The 26,435-nt window shown below is 62.4% G+C and overlaps 7 pseudogenes; all 7 read left to right on the forward strand.

Moving 5' to 3' along the window:
- Positions 1–1,224: 1,224 nt before the first annotated feature.
- Positions 1,225–1,343, forward strand: LOC142871121 (uncharacterized; annotated as a pseudogene).
- Positions 1,344–5,219: 3,876 nt separating this feature from the next.
- On the forward strand, positions 5,220–5,338 carry LOC142871138 (uncharacterized; annotated as a pseudogene).
- A 3,914-nt stretch (positions 5,339–9,252) lies between these two features.
- On the forward strand, positions 9,253–9,371 carry LOC142871122 (uncharacterized; annotated as a pseudogene).
- Positions 9,372–13,287: 3,916 nt separating this feature from the next.
- LOC142871123 (uncharacterized) lies at positions 13,288–13,406 on the forward strand (annotated as a pseudogene).
- Positions 13,407–17,315: 3,909 nt separating this feature from the next.
- Positions 17,316–17,434, forward strand: LOC142871124 (uncharacterized; annotated as a pseudogene).
- Positions 17,435–21,325: 3,891 nt separating this feature from the next.
- LOC142871125 (uncharacterized) lies at positions 21,326–21,444 on the forward strand (annotated as a pseudogene).
- Positions 21,445–25,327: 3,883 nt separating this feature from the next.
- Positions 25,328–25,446, forward strand: LOC142871127 (uncharacterized; annotated as a pseudogene).
- The last annotated feature ends 989 nt before the right edge of the window (positions 25,447–26,435 follow it).

Raw genomic sequence — 26,435 nt, forward strand, 5'->3', positions numbered from 1 at the left:
CGTGGGCTGAGGACACCTGGGGCGTTGGGAACTCCCTGGCTTCTCCTTGGATTAACATCTGGAGCTGCTTGTGAATTGTGCCGCCACACACACCCGAGTGCAGGTGTCTTCTGCACAGACTGCGGGCCTCGCTCTTCTGAATGCCGCTAGCTCGCCACCCACCCACGGGAGAACCTGGTCAGGGTACTTTCTCTCGGGGGCAGACTCTCATCCGGGCGGGGGGCTACCGGTGTCTCTGTTTGCTCCTTTCTTTCTTCCATTTCGGAAAAGGCTTCCTTACTGGGTGTGGAAATCTCCTATGCCTTTCCTCGCCTATTCTGTCAGCTCTAAAATTCTCTTTCGGTTGCCACCCTCACAGATGGATTAGGAAACTCTTTGCGGTGCACTCATTAGTGAAATGACCTCAATGACGCTGGAATCCAATATCTAATCGCCGATTTTTAGCGAGTCCACACGCCAGGGTGGTTGGGGTCCAATGCAGCCCCGGCCAGGCCCAGGCCCCTTGGACTGGGCCACAGGAGGACACAGAGGAGGGTCCCGGCCCCCACGGTAGCGGTGCGGGCAGTTCTCCAAGGGCTTGGGTGTTTTCCAGAGGGAGGAGATGGAGGGGACTGATTTCTTCAGCGCCCCACAAACCACGCCACCCCACCCCACCCATGGGACACATCCCGAGAGAGAGAGAGAGAGAGACGCCCCATACACTGGCTCCCCTCCCCCGTGCGCTGTGCCCCAGCCCTGGCCCGGGGGAATAGGCGGCCGCCGGGCCACAGGGTGGGGGGCACAGCTGAAAGGGGTTGTGGGGGAGGGCGGCCCCTGGCTGGGGTCAAAGGGCGAGCGCCCCGCCCGCCCACCCGCCCGTGCGCAGTCAGCGGCCCCGGAGGCGCGCTGGGGGTGGGGGGCGGGGAGGTGAAGGAGGCCAGGCGAGGAGAGGAGGGGGGCTGGAAGGTCTCCACCTTGGCGGGTCCAGCCGTGGAGGCGCATCTTGTGTGAGTGTGAGTGAGTGAGTGAGTGTGAGTGTGAGTGTGTGTGTATAGAGAGACAGCCCCCAACCCCGGCCCGCCGCTCCCTGCCCGCCCCGCCTGTCACCCCGTCCCTCGGAGCCCACGGGACCCGGCCGGCGAACTCAACAGGCCCGGCCCGGCGCGGGGCCTGTGGCGGGAGGAGGCGGCGGGGAAGCGCGCAGAGAGGCTCGGCTTCTTGAGCGGGGCAGGGGCGCCCTCCGCCGTCCACGACCACACCACCCCGAACGCGCCCGATCCCGTCTGGTCTCGGAAGCTAAGCAGGGTCGGGCCTGGTTAGAACTTGGATGGGAGACCGCCCGGGAATACCGGGTGCCATAGGCTTCTTCTTCTTTTTTTTTTTTTTTTTGCCTCTGGTTCTGTGGCGTTTCTGGGAGTGCGGGGGCGGCCCGGGGTGGGGGTGACCCCCACCCTCAGCGCCCGCCGCGGTGCCTGGCGCCCCAGCCCGCACCGTGGGGCCTCCTCTTGTCCCGAGCCGTGACACCGCCGCCACGCGGCAGCATGCGTGGCTTCTGGACAGTCAGGTCTCAGACCAAAGGTCTGCTCTGTGGGAGCCGACACGCCGGAGGAAACCTTGAGAGTCTGAGAGGGGAGGGAGTTCCAGAAGAAGGCCTGGATGTCATTTTGAGGGAGTATGTGACCAGAACTCGTCCCGTTGCTTTTGGGGTTCTATGGGCTACACGTAGGAATCTTTGGTGGTGGCACCTGATGTTCGGGGATCCGGAGTCACACCCAGACCTGCTCCACAGGCCTCCTTTTACTTTTCTCTACGGATTCATTTTTTTTTTTTTTTTTTTGAGACAGAGTCTCGGTTTGTTGCCCAGGCTAGACTGAGTGCCGTGGCGTCAGCCTAGCTCACAGCAACTTCAAACTCCTGGGCTCGAGTGATCCTTCTGCCTCAGCCTCCAGGGTAGCTGGGACTGCAGGCATGCGCCACCATGCCCCGCTAATTTTTTATATATATATCAGTTGGCCAATTAATTTCTTTCTATTTATAGTAGAGACGGGGTCTCGCTCTTGCTCAGGCTGGTTTTGAACTCCTGACCTTGAGCAATCCGCCCGCCTCGGCCTCCCAAGAGCTAGGATTACAGGCGTGAGCCACAGCGCCCGGCCGGATTCATTATTTTTAAAAAGTGTCTCTTATCTCTATTATTGCATTTTCTTTTCTCTCTCTTTTCAAGCAGATGATGGGAGTCCAAGTTTTAAGGTGACATGTGTTGCCCGTGCCCCCCTCCCCCCCCGTGTTCTTATTCATTTACCTCTCATGTTGCTCCAGCATATTGTGGGGGCACCAATGTTAAGGTCGGGTGCGTTGCCCTCTCCCAGCCTCCCCCCTCGGGTCAGAGCTTCAAGTGCGCCCATCCCCCAGTCGGTGCGCACCCACCCCATTCCTAATGGATGTGTACGCCCATCCCCTCCCCCCACCCGCCCGACACCCACCCGAAGAAGGTGATTCCTCTGTGTCCACTTAGGTGTCCATCGGTTCGTACCCATTTGCTGGTGAGCGCGAGCACGTGGTGCTCGTGTGTCCATTCTTGGGATACTTGGCTTACTGGAACGGGTTCCAGCTCTGGCCAGGAGAACCACGAGAGGTGCCCCCTCACCGCTGCTCCTCATAGCCGAATAGCACTCCGTGGTGTCCACGCGCCACATTTTATTTACCCACTCGTGGGTCGATGGGCACTCGGGTGGCTTCCAGGTCTTTGCGATTGTGACTTGTGCCCTGACTCTAACCCTAACCCTTACCCAGCCCGTCTCCTCCACGGCCCCTGCCTGACTGACTCCTTCCCGCCCGGCCTGTCACCTGTCACCGTCCTCTGCCCCTGCCTGACACGCTCCTCCCCGCCCGGGCCGTCACCTGTCACCGTCCTCTGCCCCTGCCTGACACGCTCCTCCCCGCCCGGGCCGTCACCGTCCTCGGCCCCTGCCTGACGGGGCTCCTCCGTCGCCTGGGCCTTCCAAGGGCTTGGTGTGGACGCTGGTTCCAGGACGCCCTCCCAGGAACCCGGTAGCAGGGCGGCCGCAGCGTCTCGCGCAACCCAACCGTCCGCCGGCTGGCCGCCGTGGCTAAGTGGCCTGCGGGGGACGTGCTCCCGCTGTGCCGTGGGGGCCCAGCCTGGTGTCTTCTCTGAGGCCCCGCGGCTGCCGCTCCCCGCAAGGGGATAGCCGCGGAGGTGGGGACCGCCTCCTCATGGGGACGTACACCCAGCTCTCCACGTCGGATTCCGGGGCTCTCTGTCCTGCCAGAAGGCCCAGCTGGCCTGCGGGTCCTTAGAGTGGCAAAAACATCCGAAAACTGAGATGGAGGGTCCGGTGGGTGTCTGCACTTTTGTGCTGGGCACCCCAGGGAGGCCCGGGGGCTGGCTGGACAATGCGGTCTGCTGGGCTGGGGGGGGTTTGGAGGAGCAACTGATGCCCTTTGCACTTTGGGTAGCAAGTGTCTGAGGTGTCTCTGGGCCCTGTGCCATGTGGGGGCGGGGGCGGGGGCGGGGTGGGAGGAGGAGGAGGAGGAGGAGGAGGAGGAGGTGGGAAGGGCCATGGCCTGCAGTCGTGTTCCCCGGGGTGGCACAGCATGTGGCTTCTTCCACAGGCTGCTTGGCCTGGGCTCCCTGCACCTGGGCCTTTGGAGGACTGGCCCTGTGCTTGCCAACACTTCCTGCAGGGACCCAGAGCTGGGAGGTTGCATCTCTCAGCCCTGGGTCGGGCAGAGCCCCAGCGGGCCATGCCCACAACCTCTCTCAGCAGGGGTCCCCCAGAAGGCTCCTTTGGGACCAGGATTCTCTTGCGGGTGACTCTTTAAGGTCTGGCCCCTGGATGGAGGGGCACCAGGAGTAGAGGAGCAGGAAGGGGAAGGGGGTGGCCATGCGAGGGGACACTTTCAGGCCAAGTCCCAGCTTCAGCCTGATCCTCCTGGGAACCCCGGGGTGGACATCACACCTCCTGGTTGCCCCGCTCTGAGACAAGGAGCCGGGCTTCGCATTCCCACAGCAGCCAGTCGTGGGCTGAGGACACCTGGGGCGTTGGGAACTCCCTGGCTTCTCCTTGGATTAACATCTGGAGCTGCTTGTGAATTGTGCCGCCACACACACCCGAGTGCAGGTGTCTTCTGCACAGACTGCGGGCCTCGCTCTTCTGAATGCCGCTAGCTCGCCACCCACCCACGGGAGAACCTGGTCAGGGTACTTTCTCTCGGGGGCAGACTCTCATCCGGGCGGGGGGCTACCGGTGTCTCTGTTTGCTCCTTTCTTTCTTCCATTTCGGAAAAGGCTTCCTTACTGGGTGTGGAAATCTCCTATGCCTTTCCTCGCCTATTCTGTCAGCTCTAAAATTCTCTTTCGGTTGCCACCCTCACAGATGGATTAGGAAACTCTTTGCGGTGCACTCATTAGTGAAATGACCTCAATGACGCTGGAATCCAATATCTAATCGCCGATTTTTAGCGAGTCCACACGCCAGGGTGGTTGGGGTCCAATGCAGCCCCGGCCAGGCCCAGGCCCCTTGGACTGGGCCACAGGAGGACACAGAGGAGGGTCCCGGCCCCCACGGTAGCGGTGCGGGCAGTTCTCCAAGGACTTGGGTGTTTTCCAGAGGGAGGAGATGGAGGGGACTGATTTCTTCAGCGCCCCACAAACCACGCCACCCCACCCCACCCATGGGACACATCCCCAGAGAGAGGGACGCCCCATACACTGGCTCCCCTCCCCCGTGCGCTGTGCCCCAGCCCTGGCCCGGGGGAATAGGCGGCCGCGGGCCACAGGGTGGGGGGCACAGCTGAAAGGGGTTGTGGGGGAGGGTGGCCCCTGGCTGGGGTCAAAGGGCGAGCGCCCCCGCCCGTGCGCAGTCAGCGGCCCCGGAGGCGCGCTGGTGGTGGGGGGCGGGGAGGTGAAGGAGGCCAGGCGAGGAGAGGAGGGGGGCTGGAAGGTCTCCACCTTGGCGGGTCCAGCCGTGGAGGCGCATCTTGTGTGAGTGTGAGTGAGTGAGTGAGTGTGAGTGTGAGTGTGTGTGTATAGAGAGACAGCCCCCAACCCCGGCCCGCCGCTCCCTGCCCGCCCCGCCTGTCACCCCGTCCCTCGGAGCCCACGGGACCCGGCCGGCGAACTCAACAGGCCCGGCCCGGCGCGGGGCCTGTGGCGGGAGGAGGCGGCGGGGAAGCGCGCAGAGAGGCTCGGCTTCTTGAGCGGGGCAGGGGCGCCCTCCGCCATCCACGACCACACCACCCCGAACGCGCCCGATCCCGTCTGGTCTCGGAAGCTAAGCAGGGTCGGGCCTGGTTAGAACTTGGATGGGAGACCGCCCGGGAATACCGGGTGCCATAGGCTTCTTCTTCTTTTTTTTTTTTTTTTTGCCTCTGGTTCTGTGGCGTTTCTGGGAGTGCGGGGGCGGCCCGGGGTGGGGGTGACCCCCACCCTCAGCGCCCGCCGCGGTGCCTGGCGCCCCAGCCCGCACCGTGGGGCCTCCTCTTGTCCCGAGCCGTGACACCGCCGCCACGCGGCAGCATGCGTGGCTTCTGGACAGTCAGGTCTCAGACCAAAGGTCTGCTCTGTGGGAGCCGACACGCCGGAGGAAACCTTGAGAGTCTGAGAGGGGAGGGAGTTCCAGAAGAAGGCCTGGATGTCATTTTGAGGGAGTATGTGACCAGAACTCGTCCCGTTGCTTTTGGGGTTCTATGGGCTACACGTAGGAATCTTTGGTGGTGGCACCTGATGTTCGGGGATCCGGAGTCACACCCAGACCTGCTCCACAGGCCTCCTTTTACTTTTCTCTACGGATTCATTTTTTTTTTTTTTTTTTTGAGACAGAGTCTCGGTTTGTTGCCCAGGCTAGACTGAGTGCCGTGGCGTCAGCCTAGCTCACAGCAACTTCAAACTCCTGGGCTCGAGTGATCCTTCTGCCTCAGCCTCCAGGGTAGCTGGGACTGCAGGCATGCGCCACCATGCCCCGCTAATTTTTTATATATATATCAGTTGGCCAATTAATTTCTTTCTATTTATAGTAGAGACGGGGTCTCGCTCTTGCTCAGGCTGGTTTTGAACTCCTGACCTTGAGCAATCCGCCCGCCTCGGCCTCCCAAGAGCTAGGATTACAGGCGTGAGCCACAGCGCCCGGCCGGATTCATTATTTTTAAAAAGTGTCTCTTATCTCTATTATTGCATTTTCTTTTCTCTCTCTTTTCAAGCAGATGATGGGAGTCCAAGTTTTAAGGTGACATGTGTTGCCCGTGCCCCCCTCCCCCCCCGTGTTCTTATTCATTTACCTCTCATGTTGCTCCAGCATATTGTGGGGGCACCAATGTTAAGGTCGGGTGCATTGCCCTCTCCCAGCCTCCCCCCTCGGGTCAGAGCTTCAAGTGCGCCCATCCCCCAGTCGGTGCGCACCCACCCCATTCCTAATGGATGTGTACGCCCATCCCCTCCCCCCACCCGCCCGACACCCACCCGAAGAAGGTGATTCCTCTGTGTCCACTTAGGTGTCCATCGGTTCGTACCCATTTGCTGGTGAGCGCGAGCACGTGGTGCTCGTGTGTCCATTCTTGGGATACTTGGCTTACTGGAACGGGTTCCAGCTCTGGCCAGGAGAACCACGAGAGGTGCCCCCTCACCGCTGCTCCTCATAGCCGAATAGCACTCCGTGGTGTCCACGCGCCACATTTTATTTACCCACTCGTGGGTCGATGGGCACTCGGGTGGCTTCCAGGTCTTTGCGATTGTGACTTGTGCCCTGACTCTAACCCTAACCCTTACCCAGCCCGTCTCCTCCACGGCCCCTGCCTGACTGACTCCTTCCCGCCCGGCCTGTCACCTGTCACCGTCACCGTCCTCTGCCCCTGCCTGACACGCTCCTCCCCGCCCGGGCCGTCACCTGTCACCGTCCTCTGCCCCTGCCTGACACGCTCCTCCCCGCCCGGGCCGTCACCGTCCTCGGCCCCTGCCTGACGGGGCTCCTCCGTCGCCTGGGCCTTCCAAGGGCTTGGTGTGGACGCTGGTTCCAGGACGCCCTCCCAGGAACCCGGTAGCAGGGCGGCCGCAGCGTCTCGCGCAACCCAACCGTCCGCCGGCTGGCCGCCGTGGCTAAGTGGCCTGCGGGGGACGTGCTCCCGCTGTGCCGTGGGGGCCCAGCCTGGTGTCTTCTCTGAGGCCCCGCGGCTGCCGCTCCCCGCAAGGGGATAGCCGCGGAGGTGGGGACCGCCTCCTCATGGGGACGTACACCCAGCTCTCCACGTCGGATTCCGGGGCTCTCTGTCCTGCCAGAAGGCCCAGCTGGCCTGCGGGTCCTTAGAGTGGCAAAAACATCCGAAAACTGAGATGGAGGGTCCGGTGGGTGTCTGCACTTTTGTGCTGGGCACCCCAGGGAGGCCCGGGGGCTGGCTGGACAATGCGGTCTGCTGGGCTGGGGGGGGTTTGGAGGAGCAACTGATGCCCTTTGCACTTTGGGTAGCAAGTGTCTGAGGTGTCTCTGGGCCCTGTGCCATGTGGGGGCGGGGGCGGGGGCGGGGTGGGAGGAGGAGGAGATGGAGGAGGAGGAGGAGGAGGAGGAGGAGGTGGGAAGGGCCGTGGCCTGCAGTCGTGTTCCCCGGGGTGGCACAGCATGTGGCTTCTTCCACAGGCTGCTTGGCCTGGGCTCCCTGCACCTGGGCCTTTGGAGGACTGGCCCTGTGCTTGCCAACACTTCCTGCAGGGACCCAGAGCTGGGAGGTTGCATCTCTCAGCCCTGGGTCGGGCAGAGCCCCAGCGGGCCATGCCCACAACCTCTCTCAGCAGGGGTCCCCCAGAAGGCTCCTTTGGGACCAGGATTCTCTTGCGGGTGACTCTTTAAGGTCTGGCCCCTGGATGGAGGGGCACCAGGAGTAGAGGAGCAGGAAGGGGAAGGGGGTGGCCATGCGAGGGGACACTTTCAGGCCAAGTCCCAGCTTCAGCCTGATCCTCCTGGGAACCCCGGGGTGGACATCACACCTCCTGGTTGCCCCGCTCTGAGACAAGGAGCCGGGCTTCGCATTCCCACAGCAGCCAGTCGTGGGCTGAGGACACCTGGGGCGTTGGGAACTCCCTGGCTTCTCCTTGGATTAACATCTGGAGCTGCTTGTGAATTGTGCCGCCACACACACCCGAGTGCAGGTGTCTTCTGCACAGACTGCGGGCCTCGCTCTTCTGAATGCCGCTAGCTCGCCACCCACCCACGGGAGAACCTGGTCAGGGTACTTTCTCTCGGGGGCAGACTCTCATCCGGGCGGGGGGCTACCGGTGTCTCTGTTTGCTCCTTTCTTTCTTCCATTTCGGAAAAGGCTTCCTTACTGGGTGTGGAAATCTCCTATGCCTTTCCTCGCCTATTCTGTCAGCTCTAAAATTCTCTTTCGGTTGCCACCCTCACAGATGGATTAGGAAACTCTTTGCGGTGCACTCATTAGTGAAATGACCTCAATGACGCTGGAATCCAATATCTAATCGCCGATTTTTAGCGAGTCCACACGCCAGGGTGGTTGGGGTCCAATGCAGCCCCGGCCAGGCCCAGGCCCCTTGGACTGGGCCACAGGAGGACACAGAGGAGGGTCCCGGCCCCCACGGTAGCGGTGCGGGCAGTTCTCCAAGGGCTTGGGTGTTTTCCAGAGGGAGGAGATGGAGGGGACTGATTTCTTCAGCGCCCCACAAACCACGCCACCCCACCCCACCCATGGGACACATCCCGAGAGAGAGAGAGAGAGAGACGCCCCATACACTGGCTCCCCTCCCCCGTGCGCTGTGCCCCAGCCCTGGCCCGGGGGAATAGGCGGCCGCCGGGCCACAGGGTGGGGGGCACAGCTGAAAGGGGTTGTGGGGGAGGGCGGCCCCTGGCTGGGGTCAAAGGGCGAGCGCCCCGCCCGCCCACCCGCCCGTGCGCAGTCAGCGGCCCCGGAGGCGCGCTGGGGGTGGGGGGCGGGGAGGTGAAGGAGGCCAGGCGAGGAGAGGAGGGGGGCTGGAAGGTCTCCACCTTGGCGGGTCCAGCCGTGGAGGCGCATCTTGTGTGAGTGTGAGTGAGTGAGTGAGTGTGAGTGTGAGTGTGTGTGTATAGAGAGACAGCCCCCAACCCCGGCCCGCCGCTCCCTGCCCGCCCCGCCTGTCACCCCGTCCCTCGGAGCCCACGGGACCCGGCCGGCGAACTCAACAGGCCCGGCCCGGCGCGGGGCCTGTGGCGGGAGGAGGCGGCGGGGAAGCGCGCAGAGAGGCTCGGCTTCTTGAGCGGGGCAGGGGCGCCCTCCGCCGTCCACGACCACACCACCCCGAACGCGCCCGATCCCGTCTGGTCTCGGAAGCTAAGCAGGGTCGGGCCTGGTTAGAACTTGGATGGGAGACCGCCCGGGAATACCGGGTGCCATAGGCTTCTTCTTCTTTTTTTTTTTTTTTTTGCCTCTGGTTCTGTGGCGTTTCTGGGAGTGCGGGGGCGGCCCGGGGTGGGGGTGACCCCCACCCTCAGCGCCCGCCGCGGTGCCTGGCGCCCCAGCCCGCACCGTGGGGCCTCCTCTTGTCCCGAGCCGTGACACCGCCGCCACGCGGCAGCATGCGTGGCTTCTGGACAGTCAGGTCTCAGACCAAAGGTCTGCTCTGTGGGAGCCGACACGCCGGAGGAAACCTTGAGAGTCTGAGAGGGGAGGGAGTTCCAGAAGAAGGCCTGGATGTCATTTTGAGGGAGTATGTGACCAGAACTCGTCCCGTTGCTTTTGGGGTTCTATGGGCTACACGTAGGAATCTTTGGTGGTGGCACCTGATGTTCGGGGATCCGGAGTCACACCCAGACCTGCTCCACAGGCCTCCTTTTACTTTTCTCTACGGATTCATTTTTTTTTTTTTTTTTTTGAGACAGAGTCTCGGTTTGTTGCCCAGGCTAGACTGAGTGCCGTGGCGTCAGCCTAGCTCACAGCAACTTCAAACTCCTGGGCTCGAGTGATCCTTCTGCCTCAGCCTCCAGGGTAGCTGGGACTGCAGGCATGCGCCACCATGCCCCGCTAATTTTTTATATATATATCAGTTGGCCAATTAATTTCTTTCTATTTATAGTAGAGACGGGGTCTCGCTCTTGCTCAGGCTGGTTTTGAACTCCTGACCTTGAGCAATCCGCCCGCCTCGGCCTCCCAAGAGCTAGGATTACAGGCGTGAGCCACAGCGCCCGGCCGGATTCATTATTTTTAAAAAGTGTCTCTTATCTCTATTATTGCATTTTCTTTTCTCTCTCTTTTCAAGCAGATGATGGGAGTCCAAGTTTTAAGGTGACATGTGTTGCCCGTGCCCCCCTCCCCCCCCGTGTTCTTATTCATTTACCTCTCATGTTGCTCCAGCATATTGTGGGGGCACCAATGTTAAGGTCGGGTGCGTTGCCCTCTCCCAGCCTCCCCCCTCGGGTCAGAGCTTCAAGTGCGCCCATCCCCCAGTCGGTGCGCACCCACCCCATTCCTAATGGATGTGTACGCCCATCCCCTCCCCCCACCCGCCCGACACCCACCCGAAGAAGGTGATTCCTCTGTGTCCACTTAGGTGTCCATCGGTTCGTACCCATTTGCTGGTGAGCGCGAGCACGTGGTGCTCGTGTGTCCATTCTTGGGATACTTGGCTTACTGGAACGGGTTCCAGCTCTGGCCAGGAGAACCACGAGAGGTGCCCCCTCACCGCTGCTCCTCATAGCCGAATAGCACTCCGTGGTGTCCACGCGCCACATTTTATTTACCCACTCGTGGGTCGATGGGCACTCGGGTGGCTTCCAGGTCTTTGCGATTGTGACTTGTGCCCTGACTCTAACCCTAACCCTTACCCAGCCCGTCTCCTCCACGGCCCCTGCCTGACTGACTCCTTCCCGCCCGGCCTGTCACCTGTCACCGTCACCGTCCTCTGCCCCTGCCTGACACGCTCCTCCCCGCCCGGGCCGTCACCTGTCACCGTCCTCTGCCCCTGCCTGACACGCTCCTCCCCGCCCGGGCCGTCACCGTCCTCGGCCCCTGCCTGACGGGGCTCCTCCGTCGCCTGGGCCTTCCAAGGGCTTGGTGTGGACGCTGGTTCCAGGACGCCCTCCCAGGAACCCGGTAGCAGGGCGGCCGCAGCGTCTCGCGCAACCCAACCGTCCGCCGGCTGGCCGCCGTGGCTAAGTGGCCTGCGGGGGACGTGCTCCCGCTGTGCCGTGGGGGCCCAGCCTGGTGTCTTCTCTGAGGCCCCGCGGCTGCCGCTCCCCGCAAGGGGATAGCCGCGGAGGTGGGGACCGCCTCCTCATGGGGACGTACACCCAGCTCTCCACGTCGGATTCCGGGGCTCTCTGTCCTGCCAGAAGGCCCAGCTGGCCTGCGGGTCCTTAGAGTGGCAAAAACATCCGAAAACTGAGATGGAGGGTCCGGTGGGTGTCTGCACTTTTGTGCTGGGCACCCCAGGGAGGCCCGGGGGCTGGCTGGACAATGCGGTCTGCTGGGCTGGGGGGGGTTTGGAGGAGCAACTGATGCCCTTTGCACTTTGGGTAGCAAGTGTCTGAGGTGTCTCTGGGCCCTGTGCCATGTGGGGGCGGGGGCGGGGGCGGGGTGGGAGGAGGAGGAGATGGAGGAGGAGGAGGAGGAGGAGGAGGAGGTGGGAAGGGCCGTGGCCTGCAGTCGTGTTCCCCGGGGTGGCACAGCATGTGGCTTCTTCCACAGGCTGCTTGGCCTGGGCTCCCTGCACCTGGGCCTTTGGAGGACTGGCCCTGTGCTTGCCAACACTTCCTGCAGGGACCCAGAGCTGGGAGGTTGCATCTCTCAGCCCTGGGTCGGGCAGAGCCCCAGCGGGCCATGCCCACAACCTCTCTCAGCACGGGTCCCCCAGAAGGCTCCTTTGGGACCAGGATTCTCTTGCGGGTGACTCTTTAAGGTCTGGCCCCTGGATGGAGGGGCACCAGGAGTAGAGGAGCAGGAAGGGGAAGGGGGTGGCCATGCGAGGGGACACTTTCAGGCCAAGTCCCAGCTTCAGCCTGATCCTCCTGGGAACCCCGGGGTGGACATCACACCTCCTGGTTGCCCCGCTCTGAGACAAGGAGCCGGGCTTCGCATTCCCACAGCAGCCAGTCGTGGGCTGAGGACACCTGGGGCGTTGGGAACTCCCTGGCTTCTCCTTGGATTAACATCTGGAGCTGCTTGTGAATTGTGCCGCCACACACACCCGAGTGCAGGTGTCTTCTGCACAGACTGCGGGCCTCGCTCTTCTGAATGCCGCTAGCTCGCCACCCACCCACGGGAGAACCTGGTCAGGGTACTTTCTCTCGGGGGCAGACTCTCATCCGGGCGGGGGGCTACCGGTGTCTCTGTTTGCTCCTTTCTTTCTTCCATTTCGGAAAAGGCTTCCTTACTGGGTGTGGAAATCTCCTATGCCTTTCCTCGCCTATTCTGTCAGCTCTAAAATTCTCTTTCGGTTGCCACCCTCACAGATGGATTAGGAAACTCTTTGCGGTGCACTCATTAGTGAAATGACCTCAATGACGCTGGAATCCAATATCTAATCGCCGATTTTTAGCGAGTCCACACGCCAGGGTGGTTGGGGTCCAATGCAGCCCCGGCCAGGCCCAGGCCCCTTGGACTGGGCCACAGGAGGACACAGAGGAGGGTCCCGGCCCCCACGGTAGCGGTGCGGGCAGTTCTCCAAGGGCTTGGGTGTTTTCCAGAGGGAGGAGATGGAGGGGACTGATTTCTTCAGCGCCCCACAAACCACGCCACCCCACCCCACCCATGGGACACATCCCGAGAGAGAGAGAGAGAGAGAGACGCCCCATACACTGGCTCCCCTCCCCCGTGCGCTGTGCCCCAGCCCTGGCCCGGGGGAATAGGCGGCCGCCGGGCCACAGGGTGGGGGGCACAGCTGAAAGGGGTTGTGGGGGAGGGCGGCCCCTGGCTGGGGTCAAAGGGCGAGCGCCCCGCCCGCCCACCCGCCCGTGCGCAGTCAGCGGCCCCGGAGGCGCGCTGGGGGTGGGGGGCGGGGAGGTGAAGGAGGCCAGGCGAGGAGAGGAGGGGGGCTGGAAGGTCTCCACCTTGGCGGGTCCAGCCGTGGAGGCGCATCTTGTGTGAGTGTGAGTGAGTGAGTGAGTGTGAGTGTGAGTGTGTGTGTATAGAGAGACAGCCCCCAACCCCGGCCCGCCGCTCCCTGCCCGCCCCGCCTGTCACCCCGTCCCTCGGAGCCCACGGGACCCGGCCGGCGAACTCAACAGGCCCGGCCCGGCGCGGGGCCTGTGGCGGGAGGAGGCGGCGGGGAAGCGCGCAGAGAGGCTCGGCTTCTTGAGCGGGGCAGGGGCGCCCTCCGCCGTCCACGACCACACCACCCCGAACGCGCCCGATCCCGTCTGGTCTCGGAAGCTAAGCAGGGTCGGGCCTGGTTAGAACTTGGATGGGAGACCGCCCGGGAATACCGGGTGCCATAGGCTTCTTCTTCTTTTTTTTTTTTTTTTGCCTCTGGTTCTGTGGCGTTTCTGGGAGTGCGGGGGCGGCCCGGGGTGGGGGTGACCCCCACCCTCAGCGCCCGCCGCGGTGCCTGGCGCCCCAGCCCGCACCGTGGGGCCTCCTCTTGTCCCGAGCCGTGACACCGCCGCCACGCGGCAGCATGCGTGGCTTCTGGACAGTCAGGTCTCAGACCAAAGGTCTGCTCTGTGGGAGCCGACACGCCGGAGGAAACCTTGAGAGTCTGAGAGGGGAGGGAGTTCCAGAAGAAGGCCTGGATGTCATTTTGAGGGAGTATGTGACCAGAACTCGTCCCGTTGCTTTTGGGGTTCTATGGGCTACACGTAGGAATCTTTGGTGGTGGCACCTGATGTTCGGGGATCCGGAGTCACACCCAGACCTGCTCCACAGGCCTCCTTTTACTTTTCTCTACGGATTCATTTTTTTTTTTTTTTTTTTGAGACAGAGTCTCGGTTTGTTGCCCAGGCTAGACTGAGTGCCGTGGCGTCAGCCTAGCTCACAGCAACTTCAAACTCCTGGGCTCGAGTGATCCTTCTGCCTCAGCCTCCAGGGTAGCTGGGACTGCAGGCATGCGCCACCATGCCCCGCTAATTTTTTATATATATATCAGTTGGCCAATTAATTTCTTTCTATTTATAGTAGAGACGGGGTCTCGCTCTTGCTCAGGCTGGTTTTGAACTCCTGACCTTGAGCAATCCGCCCGCCTCGGCCTCCCAAGAGCTAGGATTACAGGCGTGAGCCACAGCGCCCGGCCGGATTCATTATTTTTAAAAAGTGTCTCTTATCTCTATTATTGCATTTTCTTTTCTCTCTCTTTTCAAGCAGATGATGGGAGTCCAAGTTTTAAGGTGACATGTGTTGCCCGTGCCCCCCTCCCCCCCCGTGTTCTTATTCATTTACCTCTCATGTTGCTCCAGCATATTGTGGGGGCACCAATGTTAAGGTCGGGTGCGTTGCCCTCTCCCAGCCTCCCCCCTCGGGTCAGAGCTTCAAGTGCGCCCATCCCCCAGTCGGTGCGCACCCACCCCATTCCTAATGGATGTGTACGCCCATCCCCTCCCCCCACCCGCCCGACACCCACCCGAAGAAGGTGATTCCTCTGTGTCCACTTAGGTGTCCATCGGTTCGTACCCATTTGCTGGTGAGCGCGAGCACGTGGTGCTCGTGTGTCCATTCTTGGGATACTTGGCTTACTGGAACGGGTTCCAGCTCTGGCCAGGAGAACCACGAGAGGTGCCCCCTCACCGCTGCTCCTCATAGCCGAATAGCACTCCGTGGTGTCCACGCGCCACATTTTATTTACCCACTCGTGGGTCGATGGGCACTCGGGTGGCTTCCAGGTCTTTGCGATTGTGACTTGTGCCCTGACTCTAACCCTAACCCTTACCCAGCCCGTCTCCTCCACGGCCCCTGCCTGACTGACTCCTTCCCGCCCGGCCTGTCACCTGTCACCGTCACCGTCCTCTGCCCCTGCCTGACACGCTCCTCCCCGCCCGGGCCGTCACCTGTCACCGTCCTCTGCCCCTGCCTGACACGCTCCTCCCCGCCCGGGCCGTCACCGTCCTCGGCCCCTGCCTGACGGGGCTCCTCCGTCGCCTGGGCCTTCCAAGGGCTTGGTGTGGACGCTGGTTCCAGGACGCCCTCCCAGGAACCCGGTAGCAGGGCGGCCGCAGCGTCTCGCGCAACCCAACCGTCCGCCGGCTGGCCGCCGTGGCTAAGTGGCCTGCGGGGGACGTGCTCCCGCTGTGCCGTGGGGGCCCAGCCTGGTGTCTTCTCTGAGGCCCCGCGGCTGCCGCTCCCCGCAAGGGGATAGCCGCGGAGGTGGGGACCGCCTCCTCATGGGGACGTACACCCAGCTCTCCACGTCGGATTCCGGGGCTCTCTGTCCTGCCAGAAGGCCCAGCTGGCCTGCGGGTCCTTAGAGTGGCAAAAACATCCGAAAACTGAGATGGAGGGTCCGGTGGGTGTCTGCACTTTTGTGCTGGGCACCCCAGGGAGGCCCGGGGGCTGGCTGGACAATGCGGTCTGCTGGGCTGGGGGGGGTTTGGAGGAGCAACTGATGCCCTTTGCACTTTGGGTAGCAAGTGTCTGAGGTGTCTCTGGGCCCTGTGCCATGTGGGGGCGGGGGCGGGGGCGGGGTGGGAGGAGGAGGAGGAGGAGGAGGAGGAGGAGGAGGAGGTGGGAAGGGCCATGGCCTGCAGTCGTGTTCCCCGGGGTGGCACAGCATGTGGCTTCTTCCACAGGCTGCTTGGCCTGGGCTCCCTGCACCTGGGCCTTTGGAGGACTGGCCCTGTGCTTGCCAACACTTCCTGCAGGGACCCAGAGCTGGGAGGTTGCATCTCTCAGCCCTGGGTCGGGCAGAGCCCCAGCGGGCCATGCCCACAACCTCTCTCAGCACGGGTCCCCCAGAAGGCTCCTTTGGGACCAGGATTCTCTTGCGGGTGACTCTTTAAGGTCTGGCCCCTGGATGGAGGGGCACCAGGAGTAGAGGAGCAGGAAGGGGAAGGGGGTGGCCATGCGAGGGGACACTTTCAGGCCAAGTCCCAGCTTCAGCCTGATCCTCCTGGGAACCCCGGGGTGGACATCACACCTCCTGGTTGCCCCGCTCTGAGACAAGGAGCCGGGCTTCGCATTCCCACAGCAGCCAGTCGTGGGCTGAGGACACCTGGGGCGTTGGGAACTCCCTGGCTTCTCCTTGGATTAACATCTGGAGCTGCTTGTGAATTGTGCCGCCACACATACCCGAGTGCAGGTGTCTTCTGCACAGACTGCGGGCCTCGCTCTTCTGAATGCCGCTAGCTCGCCACCCACCCACGGGAGAACCTGGTCAGGGTACTTTCTCTCGGGGGCAGACTCTCATCCGGGCGGGGGGCTACCGGTGTCTCTGTTTGCTCCTTTCTTTCTTCCATTTCGGAAAAGGCTTCCTTACTGGGTGTGGAAATCTCCTATGCCTTTCCTCGCCTATTCTGTCAGCTCTAAAATTCTCTTTCGGTTGCCACCCTCACAGATGGATTAGGAAACTCTTTGCGGTGCACTCATTAGTGAAATGACCTCAATGACGCTGGAATCCAATATCTAATCGCCGATTTTTAGCGAGTCCACACGCCAGGGTGGTTGGGGTCCAATGCAGTCCCGGCCAGGCCCAGGCCCCTTGGACTGGGCCACAGGAGGACACAGAGGAGGGTCCCGGCCCCCACGGTAGCGGTGCGGGCAGTTCTCCAAGGGCTTGGGTGTTTTCCAGAGGGAGGAGATGGAGGGGACTGATTTCTTCAGCGCCCCACAAACCACGCCACCCCACCCCACCCATGGGACACATCCCGAGAGAGAGAGAGAGAGAGAGAGACGCCCCATACACTGGCTCCCCTCCCCCGTGCGCTGTGCCCCAGCCCTGGCCCGGGGGAATAGGCGGCCGCCGGGCCACAGGGTGGGGGGCACAGCTGAAAGGGGTTGTGGGGGAGGGCGGCCCCTGGCTGGGGTCAAAGGGCGAGCGCCCCGCCCGCCCACCCGCCCGTGCGCAGTCAGCGGCCCCGGAGGCGCGCTGGGGGTGGGGGGCGGGGAGGTGAAGGAGGCCAGGCGAGGAGAGGAGGGGGGCTGGAAGGTCTCCACCTTGGCGGGTCCAGCCGTGGAGGCGCATCTTGTGTGAGTGTGAGTGAGTGAGTGAGTGTGAGTGTGAGTGTGTGTGTATAGAGAGACAGCCCCCAACCCCGGCCCGCCGCTCCCTGCCCGCCCCGCCTGTCACCCCGTCCCTCGGAGCCCACGGGACCCGGCCGGCGAACTCAACAGGCCCGGCCCGGCGCGGGGCCTGGGGCGGGAGGAGGCGGCGGGGAAGCGCAGAGAGGCTCGGCTTCTTGAGCGGGGCAGGGGCGCCCTCCGCCGTCCACGACCACACCACCCCGAACGCGCCCGATCCCGTCTGGTCTCGGAAGCTAAGCAGGGTCGGGCCTGGTTAGAACTTGGATGGGAGACCGCCCGGGAATACCGGGTGCCATAGGCTTCTTCTTCTTTTTTTTTTTTTTTTGCCTCTGGTTCTGTGGCGTTTCTGGGAGTGCGGGGGCGGCCCGGGGTGGGGGTGACCCCCACCCTCAGCGCCCGCCGCGGTGCCTGGCGCCCCAGCCCGCACCGTGGGGCCTCCTCTTGTCCCGAGCCGTGACACCGCCGCCACGCGGCAGCATGCGTGGCTTCTGGACAGTCAGGTCTCAGACCAAAGGTCTGCTCTGTGGGAGCCGACACGCCGGAGGAAACCTTGAGAGTCTGAGAGGGGAGGGAGTTCCAGAAGAAGGCCTGGATGTCATTTTGAGGGAGTATGTGACCAGAACTCGTCCCGTTGCTTTTGGGGTTCTATGGGCTACACGTAGGAATCTTTGGTGGTGGCACCTGATGTTCGGGGATCCGGAGTCACACCCAGACCTGCTCCACAGGCCTCCTTTTACTTTTCTCTTCGGATTCATTTTTTTTTTTTTTTTTTTTTTTGAGACAGAGTCTCGGTTTGTTGCCCAGGCTAGACTGAGTGCCGTGGCGTCAGCCTAGCTCACAGCAACTTCAAACTCCTGGGCTCGAGTGATCCTTCTGCCTCAGCCTCCAGGGTAGCTGGGACTGCAGGCATGCGCCACCATGCCCCGCTAATTTTTTATATATATATCAGTTGGCCAATTAATTTCTTTCTATTTATAGTAGAGACGGGGTCTCGCTCTTGCTCAGGCTGGTTTTGAACTCCTGACCTTGAGCAATCCGCCCGCCTCGGCCTCCCAAGAGCTAGGATTACAGGCGTGAGCCACAGCGCCCGGCCGGATTCATTATTTTTAAAAAGTGTCTCTTATCTCTATTATTGCATTTTCTTTTCTCTCTCTTTTCAAGCAGATGATGGGAGTCCAAGTTTTAAGGTGACATGTGTTGCCCGTGCCCCCCTCCCCCCCCGTGTTCTTATTCATTTACCTCTCATGTTGCTCCAGCATATTGTGGGGGCACCAATGTTAAGGTCGGGTGCGTTGCCCTCTCCCAGCCTCCCCCCTCGGGTCAGAGCTTCAAGTGCGCCCATCCCCCAGTCGGTGCGCACCCACCCCATTCCTAATGGATGTGTACGCCCATCCCCTCCCCCCACCCGCCCGACACCCACCCGAAGAAGGTGATTCCTCTGTGTCCACTTAGGTGTCCATCGGTTCGTACCCATTTGCTGGTGAGCGCGAGCACGTGGTGCTCGTGTGTCCATTCTTGGGATACTTGGCTTACTGGAACGGGTTCCAGCTCTGGCCAGGAGAACCACGAGAGGTGCCCCCTCACCGCTGCTCCTCATAGCCGAATAGCACTCCGTGGTGTCCACGCGCCACATTTTATTTACCCACTCGTGGGTCGATGGGCACTCGGGTGGCTTCCAGGTCTTTGCGATTGTGACTTGTGCCCTGACTCTAACCCTAACCCTTACCCAGCCCGTCTCCTCCACGGCCCCTGCCTGACTGACTCCTTCCCGCCCGGCCTGTCACCTGTCACCGTCCTCTGCCCCTGCCTGACACGCTCCTCCCCGCCCGGGCCGTCACCTGTCACCGTCCTCTGCCCCTGCCTGACACGCTCCTCCCCGCCCGGGCCGTCACCGTCCTCGGCCCCTGCCTGACGGGGCTCCTCCGTCGCCTGGGCCTTCCAAGGGCTTGGTGTGGACGCTGGTTCCAGGACGCCCTCCCAGGAACCCGGTAGCAGGGCGGCCGCAGCGTCTCGCGCAACCCAACCGTCCGCCGGCTGGCCGCCGTGGCTAAGTGGCCTGCGGGGGACGTGCTCCCGCTGTGCCGTGGGGGCCCAGCCTGGTGTCTTCTCTGAGGCCCCGCGGCTGCCGCTCCCCGCAAGGGGATAGCCGCGGAGGTGGGGACCGCCTCCTCATGGGGACGTACACCCAGCTCTCCACGTCGGATTCCGGGGCTCTCTGTCCTGCCAGAAGGCCCAGCTGGCCTGCGGGTCCTTAGAGTGGCAAAAACATCCGAAAACTGAGATGGAGGGTCCGGTGGGTGTCTGCACTTTTGTGCTGGGCACCCCAGGGAGGCCCGGGGGCTGGCTGGACAATGCGGTCTGCTGGGCTGGGGGGGGTTTGGAGGAGCAACTGATGCCCTTTGCACTTTGGGTAGCAAGTGTCTGAGGTGTCTCTGGGCCCTGTGCCATGTGGGGGCGGGGGCGGGGGCGGGGTGGGAGGAGGAGGAGATGGAGGAGGAGGAGGAGGAGGAGGAGGAGGTGGGAAGGGCCGTGGCCTGCAGTCGTGTTCCCCGGGGTGGCACAGCATGTGGCTTCTTCCACAGGCTGCTTGGCCTGGGCTCCCTGCACCTGGGCCTTTGGAGGACTGGCCCTGTGCTTGCCAACACTTCCTGCAGGGACCCAGAGCTGGGAGGTTGCATCTCTCAGCCCTGGGTCGGGCAGAGCCCCAGCGGGCCATGCCCACAACCTCTCTCAGCACGGGTCCCCCAGAAGGCTCCTTTGGGACCAGGATTCTCTTGCGGGTGACTCTTTAAGGTCTGGCCCCTGGATGGAGGGGCACCAGGAGTAGAGGAGCAGGAAGGGGAAGGGGGTGGCCATGCGAGGGGACACTTTCAGGCCAAGTCCCAGCTTCAGCCTGATCCTCCTGGGAACCCCGGGGTGGACATCACACCTCCTGGTTGCCCCGCTCTGAGACAAGGAGCCGGGCTTCGCATTCCCACAGCAGCCAGTCGTGGGCTGAGGACACCTGGGGCGTTGGGAACTCCCTGGCTTCTCCTTGGATTAACATCTGGAGCTGCTTGTGAATTGTGCCGCCACACACACCCGAGTGCAGGTGTCTTCTGCACAGACTGCGGGCCTCGCTCTTCTGAATGCCGCTAGCTCGCCACCCACCCACGGGAGAACCTGGTCAGGGTACTTTCTCTCGGGGGCAGACTCTCATCCGGGCGGGGGGCTACCGGTGTCTCTGTTTGCTCCTTTCTTTCTTCCATTTCGGAAAAGGCTTCCTTACTGGGTGTGGAAATCTCCTATGCCTTTCCTCGCCTATTCTGTCAGCTCTAAAATTCTCTTTCGGTTGCCACCCTCACAGATGGATTAGGAAACTCTTTGCGGTGCACTCATTAGTGAAATGACCTCAATGACGCTGGAATCCAATATCTAATCGCCGATTTTTAGCGAGTCCACACGCCAGGGTGGTTGGGGTCCAATGCAGCCCCGGCCAGGCCCAGGCCCCTTGGACTGGGCCACAGGAGGACACAGAGGAGGGTCCCGGCCCCCACGGTAGCGGTGCGGGCAGTTCTCCAAGGGCTTGGGTGTTTTCCAGAGGGAGGAGATGGAGGGGACTGATTTCTTCAGCGCCCCACAAACCACGCCACCCCACCCCACCCATGGGACACATCCCCAGAGAGAGAGACGCCCCATACACTGGCTCCCCTCCCCCGTGCGCTGTGCCCCAGCCCTGGCCCGGGGGAATAGGCGGCCGCGGGCCACAGGGTGGGGGGCACAGCTGAAAGGGGTTGTGGGGGAGGGCGGCCCCTGGCTGGGGTCAAAGGGCGAGCGCCCCCGCCCGTGCGCAGTCAGCGGCCCCGGAGGCGCGCTGGGGGTGGGGGGCGGGGAGGTGAAGGAGGCCAGGCGAGGAGAGGAGGGGGGCTGGAAGGTCTCCACCTTGGCGGGTCCAGCCGTGGAGGCGCATCTTGTGTGAGTGTGAGTGAGTGAGTGAGTGTGAGTGTGAGTGTGTGTGTATAGAGAGACAGCCCCCAACCCCGGCCCGCCGCTCCCTGCCCGCCCCGCCTGTCACCCCGTCCCTCGGAGCCCACGGGACCCGGCCGGCGAACTCAACAGGCCCGGCCCGGCGCGGGGCCTGTGGCGGGAGGAGGCGGCGGGGAAGCGCGCAGAGAGGCTCGGCTTCTTGAGCGGGGCAGGGGCGCCCTCCGCCGTCCACGACCACACCACCCCGAACGCGCCCGATCCCGTCTGGTCTCGGAAGCTAAGCAGGGTCGGGCCTGGTTAGAACTTGGATGGGAGACCGCCCGGGAATACCGGGTGCCATAGGCTTCTTCTTCTTTTTTTTTTTTTTTTTGCCTCTGGTTCTGTGGCGTTTCTGGGAGTGCGGGGGCGGCCCGGGGTGGGGGTGACCCCCACCCTCAGCGCCCGCCGCGGTGCCTGGCGCCCCAGCCCGCACCGTGGGGCCTCCTCTTGTCCCGAGCCGTGACACCGCCGCCACGCGGCAGCATGCGTGGCTTCTGGACAGTCAGGTCTCAGACCAAAGGTCTGCTCTGTGGGAGCCGACACGCCGGAGGAAACCTTGAGAGTCTGAGAGGGGAGGGAGTTCCAGAAGAAGGCCTGGATGTCATTTTGAGGGAGTATGTGACCAGAACTCGTCCCGTTGCTTTTGGGGTTCTATGGGCTACACGTAGGAATCTTTGGTGGTGGCACCTGATGTTCGGGGATCCGGAGTCACACCCAGACCTGCTCCACAGGCCTCCTTTTACTTTTCTCTACGGATTCATTTTTTTTTTTTTTTTTTTGAGACAGAGTCTCGGTTTGTTGCCCAGGCTAGACTGAGTGCCGTGGCGTCAGCCTAGCTCACAGCAACTTCAAACTCCTGGGCTCGAGTGATCCTTCTGCCTCAGCCTCCAGGGTAGCTGGGACTGCAGGCATGCGCCACCATGCCCCGCTAATTTTTTATATATATATCAGTTGGCCAATTAATTTCTTTCTATTTATAGTAGAGACGGGGTCTCGCTCTTGCTCAGGCTGGTTTTGAACTCCTGACCTTGAGCAATCCGCCCGCCTCGGCCTCCCAAGAGCTAGGATTACAGGCGTGAGCCACAGCGCCCGGCCGGATTCATTATTTTTAAAAAGTGTCTCTTATCTCTATTATTGCATTTTCTTTTCTCTCTCTTTTCAAGCAGATGATGGGAGTCCAAGTTTTAAGGTGACATGTGTTGCCCGTGCCCCCCTCCCCCCCCGTGTTCTTATTCATTTACCTCTCATGTTGCTCCAGCATATTGTGGGGGCACCAATGTTAAGGTCGGGTGCGTTGCCCTCTCCCAGCCTCCCCCCTCGGGTCAGAGCTTCAAGTGCGCCCATCCCCCAGTCGGTGCGCACCCACCCCATTCCTAATGGATGTGTACGCCCATCCCCTCCCCCCACCCGCCCGACACCCACCCGAAGAAGGTGATTCCTCTGTGTCCACTTAGGTGTCCATCGGTTCGTACCCATTTGCTGGTGAGCGCGAGCACGTGGTGCTCGTGTGTCCATTCTTGGGATACTTGGCTTACTGGAACGGGTTCCAGCTCTGGCCAGGAGAACCACGAGAGGTGCCCCCTCACCGCTGCTCCTCATAGCCGAATAGCACTCCGTGGTGTCCACGCGCCACATTTTATTTACCCACTCGTGGGTCGATGGGCACTCGGGTGGCTTCCAGGTCTTTGCGATTGTGACTTGTGCCCTGACTCTACCCCTAACCCTTACCCAGCCCGTCTCCTCCACGGCCCCTGCCTGACTGACTCCTTCCCGCCCGGCCTGTCACCTGTCACCGTCCTCTGCCCCTGCCTGACACGCTCCTCCCCGCCCGGGCCGTCACCTGTCACCGTCCTCTGCCCCTGCCTGACACGCTCCTCCCCGCCCGGGCCGTCACCGTCCTCGGCCCCTGCCTGACGGGGCTCCTCCGTCGCCTGGGCCTTCCAAGGGCTTGGTGTGGACGCTGGTTCCAGGACGCCCTCCCAGGAACCCGGTAGCAGGGCGGCCGCAGCGTCTCGCGCAACCCAACCGTCCGCCGGCTGGCCGCCGTGGCTAAGTGGCCTGCGGGGGACGTGCTCCCGCTGTGCCGTGGGGGCCCAGCCTGGTGTCTTCTCTGAGGCCCCGCGGCTGCCGCTCCCCGCAAGGGGATAGCCGCGGAGGTGGGGACCGCCTCCTCATGGGGACGTACACCCAGCTCTCCACGTCGGATTCCGGGGCTCTCTGTCCTGCCAGAAGGCCCAGCTGGCCTGCGGGTCCTTAGAGTGGCAAAAACATCCGAAAACTGAGATGGAGGGTCCGGTGGGTGTCTGCACTTTTGTGCTGGGCACCCCAGGGAGGCCCGGGGGCTGGCTGGACAATGCGGTCTGCTGGGCTGGGGGGGGTTTGGAGGAGCAACTGATGCCCTTTGCACTTTGGGTAGCAAGTGTCTGAGGTGTCTCTGGGCCCTGTGCCATGTGGGGGCGGGGGCGGGGGCGGGGTGGGAGGAGGAGGAGGAGGAGGAGGAGGAGGAGGAGGAGGTGGGAAGGGCCATGGCCTGCAGTCGTGTTCCCCGGGGTGGCACAGCATGTGGCTTCTTCCACAGGCTGCTTGGCCTGGGCTCCCTGCACCTGGGCCTTTGGAGGACTGGCCCTGTGCTTGCCAACACTTCCTGCAGGGACCCAGAGCTGGGAGGTTGCATCTCTCAGCCCTGGGTCGGGCAGAGCCCCAGCGGGCCATGCCCACAACCTCTCTCAGCACGGGTCCCCCAGAAGGCTCCTTTGGGACCAGGATTCTCTTGCGGGTGACTCTTTAAGGTCTGGCCCCTGGATGGAGGGGCACCAGGAGTAGAGGAGCAGGAAGGGGAAGGGGGTGGCCATGCGAGGGGACACTTTCAGGCCAAGTCCCAGCTTCAGCCTGATCCTCCTGGGAACCCCGGGGTGGACATCACACCTCCTGGTTGCCCCGCTCTGAGACAAGGAGCCGGGCTTCGCATTCCCACAGCAGCCAGTCGTGGGCTGAGGACACCTGGGGCGTTGGGAACTCCCTGGCTTCTCCTTGGATTAACATCTGGAGCTGCTTGTGAATTGTGCCGCCACACACACCCGAGTGCAGGTGTCTTCTGCACAGACTGCGGGCCTCGCTCTTCTGAATGCCGCTAGCTCGCCACCCACCCACGGGAGAACCTGGTCAGGGTACTTTCTCTCGGGGGCAGACTCTCATCCGGGCGGGGGGCTACCGGTGTCTCTGTTTGCTCCTTTCTTTCTTCCATTTCGGAAAAGGCTTCCTTACTGGGTGTGGAAATCTCCTATGCCTTTCCTCGCCTATTCTGTCAGCTCTAAAATTCTCTTTCGGTTGCCACCCTCACAGATGGATTAGGAAACTCTTTGCGGTGCACTCATTAGTGAAATGACCTCAATGACGCTGGAATCCAATATCTAATCGCCGATTTTTAGCGAGTCCACACGCCAGGGTGGTTGGGGTCCAATGCAGCCCCGGCCAGGCCCAGGCCCCTTGGACTGGGCCACAGGAGGACACAGAGGAGGGTCCCGGCCCCCACGGTAGCGGTGCGGGCAGTTCTCCAAGGGCTTGGGTGTTTTCCAGAGGGAGGAGATGGAGGGGACTGATTTCTTCAGCGCCCCACAAACCACGCCACCCCACCCCACCCATGGGACACATCCCCAGAGAGAGAGACGCCCCATACACTGGCTCCCCTCCCCCGTGCGCTGTGCCCCAGCCCTGGCCCGGGGGAATAGGCGGCCGCCGGGCCACAGGGTGGGGGGCACAGCTGAAAGGGGTTGTGGGGGAGGGCGGCCCCTGGCTGGGGTCAAAGGGCGAGCGCCCCCGCCCGTGCGCAGTCAGCGGCCCCGGAGGCGCGCTGGGGGTGGGGGGCGGGGAGGTGAAGGAGGCCAGGCGAGGAGAGGAGGGGGGCTGGAAGGTCTCCACCTTGGCGGGTCCAGCCGTGGAGGCGCATCTTGTGTGAGTGTGAGTGAGTGAGTGAGTGTGAGTGTGAGTGTGTGTGTATAGAGAGACAGCCCCCAACCCCGGCCCGCCGCTCCCTGCCCGCCCCGCCTGTCACCCCGTCCCTCGGAGCCCACGGGACCCGGCCGGCGAACTCAACAGGCCCGGCCCGGCGCGGGGCCTGTGGCGGGAGGAGGCGGCGGGGAAGCGCGCAGAGAGGCTCGGCTTCTTGAGCGGGGCAGGGGCGCCCTCCGCCGTCCACGACCACACCACCCCGAACGCGCCCGATCCCGTCTGGTCTCGGAAGCTAAGCAGGGTCGGGCCTGGTTAGAACTTGGATGGGAGACCGCCCGGGAATACCGGGTGCCATAGGCTTCTTCTTCTTTTTTTTTTTTTTTTGCCTCTGGTTCTGTGGCATTTCTGGGAGTGCGGGGGCGGCCCGGGGTGGGGGTGACCCCCACCCTCAGCGCCCGCCGCGGTGCCTGGCGCCCCAGCCCGCACCGTGGGGCCTCCTCTTGTCCCGAGCCGTGACACCGCCGCCACGCGGCAGCATGCGTGGCTTCTGGACAGTCAGGTCTCAGACCAAAGGTCTGCTCTGTGGGAGCCGACACGCCGGAGGAAACCTTGAGAGTCTGAGAGGGGAGGGAGTTCCAGAAGAAGGCCTGGATGTCATTTTGAGGGAGTATGTGACCAGAACTCGTCCCGTTGCTTTTGGGGTTCTATGGGCTACACGTAGGAATCTTTGGTGGTGGCACCTGATGTTCGGGGATCCGGAGTCACACCCAGACCTGCTCCACAGGCCTCCTTTTACTTTTCTCTACGGATTCATTTTTTTTTTTTTTTTTTTGAGACAGAGTCTCGGTTTGTTGCCCAGGCTAGACTGAGTGCCGTGGCGTCAGCCTAGCTCACAGCAACTTCAAACTCCTGGGCTCGAGTGATCCTTCTGCCTCAGCCTCCAGGGTAGCTGGGACTGCAGGCATGCGCCACCATGCCCCGCTAATTTTTTATATATATATCAGTTGGCCAATTAATTTCTTTCTATTTATAGTAGAGACGGGGTCTCGCTCTTGCTCAGGCTGGTTTTGAACTCCTGACCTTGAGCAATCCGCCCGCCTCGGCCTCCCAAGAGCTAGGATTACAGGCGTGAGCCACAGCGCCCGGCCGGATTCATTATTTTTAAAAAGTGTCTCTTATCTCTATTATTGCATTTTCTTTTCTCTCTCTTTTCAAGCAGATGATGGGAGTCCAAGTTTTAAGGTGACATGTGTTGCCCGTGCCCCCCTCCCCCCCCGTGTTCTTATTCATTTACCTCTCATGTTGCTCCAGCATATTGTGGGGGCACCAATGTTAAGGTCGGGTGCGTT

This window comes from Microcebus murinus, chromosome 5 (assembly GCF_040939455.1).
Source record: "Microcebus murinus isolate Inina chromosome 5, M.murinus_Inina_mat1.0, whole genome shotgun sequence".
NCBI lineage: Eukaryota > Metazoa > Chordata > Mammalia > Primates > Cheirogaleidae > Microcebus > Microcebus murinus.